General features: G+C 46.1%; 1 pseudogene; it reads left to right on the top strand.

Annotated features, from left to right (window-relative positions):
- The first annotated feature begins 307 nt into the window (after positions 1 to 307).
- On the top strand, positions 308 to 1,656 carry LOC147035917 (uncharacterized; annotated as a pseudogene).
- Positions 1,657 to 4,007: the final 2,351 nt, after the last annotated feature.

Raw genomic sequence — 4,007 nt, 5'->3', positions numbered from 1 at the left:
GTGTCGCGACATACGTTCGTCATCTAAAGTGGTTGCTGTTTTCCATGTCGTAGCACAATTCTGTATATACCTTCTTGTTTGGGCATATATTGTGCTCACTTGTGCTCCTGTTATTCCCACGCTTTCGAAGAAAAGTGGGAATATTGCGATTGTCTCCGCCGTCTGTCCGTACGTCCGTCTGTCCTACCCTGTAACTCCTCCACCGTTTGAAATAGGAACTTGAAACTTTGGGACATGGTAGATATATGTATGGGGAAGTGCACAACACTTTCGGATTTTTGATATGATGATATTTCTGGAATATGCGATGGTGTGCCATCGACAACGTAGTTCTAGTTAAACTTGTCACAGATTTCACATTGAAAATGGCACCAAAATTGCCATATTTAGAAATAGCCAAATATAAGTAATTACTTGGGATTCATATATAAACAAAACATCTTGAAATTTCCTTGGTTCAGACATTTCGGAAATGAATGAAATTCTAAGATATGTTGGATACATTATATAATTGTTGTCATAGCGCTGAAGTATTTCTTTCTTTTCCTATTACAGTGTAATTGGCTGATCATAGACAAGTGTGTTTTCTGTGAGGAACCTCTATCAAAGGATGTGAAGGCATTGCCAAGGCCAATGAGTTGCAGAACAGAAATATTAGTACTGTGCCCGGCCAAGTTGTGCATGTCAAGTGTAGGAAGGACTTCTGTTCCCCACAGTGCCTAGTCAGTGACAACAAAAAGCGAGGACATGACTCCGCAGCTCCCAGTAGTTCACCATGTGCAGGTCGATCCACAAGTGTGGCATTCAATTACAAAGAAAACTGCATATTTTGTGGTGTTTGCGATGCAAAAAACCCCCCACAAACCAACACATAAACTTATCTCAGTCAGAACAATGGATTTCCAGAAGACCATAACGCAGGTATGCAAAGAACGCAATGATTTGTGGTCAGACACTGTCAGAGGTAGAATTGAGTATGCGCAGAATCTACATGCTGCAGATGCGGTATACCACAACCTCTGCAGCACAAACTTTAGAACAGGAAGGGAAATACCAAATGAGTTTGTTGCAGAAGAAATGATCCCTCCCAAATGGCCTAAGCAGGGCAGACTCTCCGATTCAGTACGAGCAGATGCTTTCATTAAGGTAGCCGAGTATCTGGATGCCAATGACGATGAACAAACTATACAAGATCTAATACATGAAATGGATGAATTTCTGGATGGCACTGACAGTGAATCATATGGATTTACTTTCATGAAAGATCAACTTCAAAAACACTTCGGCGACAACATAACGATCACCGAGATCAATGGAAAACTAAATGTGGTTACATTCCGCCACAAAGCTTCCGCTATCCTCCATGAATTCTACAGTCAACCCGAGAAAAGCAACAACACTGCAGAGAAAATAAGACTCATTGAGACTGCTGCCAAACTGATTAAAAGTGATGTCAAATCAGTGGAAGAGACAAAAGAGGTAGACCCAGATTCAAGTACAATGACATCTACTGACGAGGCGATGTCATTCTTACCTGAATCATTGAAACTTCTGCTTCAGAAACTCGCAGTTGGGAAGGATGCCGATAAGAAAATAGCATCGTTGGGCCAAGCCATTATGCAATGCATTCGACCAACAGTTCTAATTGCTCTCTAACAGATAGGTTTAGGCATACAAATGCACCACCATTTTGGGTCTAAATTTCTCATCAACTCTCTCCATGCACACGGAAATGTCAGAAAGGGGTTTATTATGTCCAATAACATGTACCTAAGTGTTCCACATATATTTTTAGCACTATTACTTTCTGATATCGGGCTGATTCTATAATTATCAGTTTTGGCAGCCATCTTGAAAAATAAACATATTCCCAAACTTGGATTTTCGGTGACTTTTTGTATGTCATTCCATAATATATTTAGAGTGTAAAAACACTTGAATGGTTTCTCTATTGCAATTTGTGGTGGGTATATCACTAGATTCCCTGGCCTATGTGTGAACCTGTACTAACCTGTTTCCTGGTCGAGTTGTCGGCAAATAAACTGTGTCCCACACCAAGATTCCTGGTAACGAGGGTGGATGGATATGGACACCCAGTAGGATTAAAAATAAAACCTGTCAAATGGTGGAGAAGCTCTGATTGAGTCAACAGCCATCCATATCTCGTGCCCAACTGTGTCCCCGGATGTTGTCCGACAGTTTCGTTTGCCAATGTTAGGAGGATGGTACCAGGATTTGCACTCTGTCCATGGTAAAACATTTCATTCCACAACAGACATGAAAAATACAAATAAACCACGAAGAACCTGTTCTGGGGAGTATTTCCTGTGCAGCAAGCTGACTCCTTTGGTGATCAATGTAACACCAGTCAAAAAGCGTATCATGACTGAGGATTTCTCACTCTGGGAGTCATTTTCCTGGTCTCTGTGTAGACTCCGACTGAGTGGAGTGATCTCATTGTGAATGTGTTATTCCATGCCACACTTCAGCCAGTGGTTGATCATTGCCCCAGGCGAGAGACTGTTCTCAACTTGGAGGATTTAAATACATTGACTGGCACTGATAGGGATGGTGACAAGACGTGATGGTTCCCATTGGTGTGGAACTGTGAACCAGAATAATGCTAAGTTGCTCGACCTTGCAAGATATTGTGTACTGAGGATGGATGGCTCATGTTTTCAGTGTCCACAGTCACATCGCTGGAATTGGTATCCCATGGCTGGTGTTGTGCCAAAGGAGATTGTCCATGGTCACTGGAGGTCAGGTCAGGTATCAGAGCATGCACTGGAGCAACGTGTCGCTGTGTCCTTTCCACCGGTACTCCGTGGGCCACCTCGCCAGGCAGAAACCTGGCCCATCTCCATCTCGAGATGCTGATCAACCTGCTGCAACCACGAGGCTCCCTCGCTGAGAGAACCTGGTGAGCAGGATCAGCATCAGGAAATCCAGTACTCCAGGGGCCTCCGTCTGGCCATCCCCATCAAATTAAGATTCCGATCAACCTGTTGCAACCACGAGGCACGTGGTCAGCCCATTGGCCTCCACTCACGAAGCTCCCTCGCTGAAAGAACCTGGTGAGCAGGATCAGCATCAGGAAATCCAGTACTCCGGGGGCCTCTGTCTGGCCATCGTCATCTCCTTGAGAGGCCGATCAACCTGCTGCAACCACGAGGCACGTGGTCAGCCCATTGGCCTCCTCCACTCACGAAGCTCCCTCGCTGAGAGAACCTTGTGAGCAGGATCAGCATCAGGAAATCAAGCCACATGTCCTTACAGCCACAGCTGACGCTCATGGACTATCAGGTCAGGGATGGGAGCATTCACCAGAGCAGCGCGTCGCTGCATCCACTTTCCCCCAGTACTCCTGGGGCCTCCATCTGGCCATACCCCAGGCAGATGCCTGGCCCATCCCCATCTCCTTGAGATGCCGATCAACCTGCTGCAACCACGAGGCACGTGGTCAGCCCATTGGCATCCTCCACTCATGAGGCTCCCTCGCTGAGAGAATCTGGTTAGCAGGATCAGCGTCAGGAAAACGAGCCACATGTCCATACAGCCGCAGCTGACGCTCACGGACGATGCAGGTAACAAATCTCATTTGAGTCCCTCTCAGAAACCGCTCGTTGGACACAAAGTCCGACCAGCGATAGCCAAGGATTCTCCGAAGAGACCTGGTACCAAAGGAATTAAGTCTCCGTCTCAGATCCTTGGTCAGAGTCCAAGTCTCGCATCCATAGAGCAAGACTGGAAGCACCAAGGACCTGAAGACTCAGACTTTCATCCTCCCGCACAGGTACCGGCAGCACCACACCCCATCATCCAGTGAATCCATGACTCCCCAGGCCCGACCGAGAGGTCTATTGACCTCTGACTCACAGGCAGTAGAGACATGAATATCACTGTCAATGTAAGTGAATCTCTCCACGACCTCAACATCATCACCACAAACAGGCATGGACAGGACAGCAGCATACAAGATGTCACTGAAAACCTGGATCTTATTTTTG

The sequence above is a fragment of the Eptatretus burgeri genome, chromosome 1, assembly GCF_056783735.1.
Source record: "Eptatretus burgeri isolate ZD-2024b chromosome 1, Ebu_testis_v1, whole genome shotgun sequence".
Classification (NCBI taxonomy): Eukaryota; Metazoa; Chordata; class Myxini; order Myxiniformes; family Myxinidae; genus Eptatretus; species Eptatretus burgeri.
Note: the sequence above shows the minus strand (reverse complement) of the source record. Positions and strands in the feature narration are given on the sequence as shown.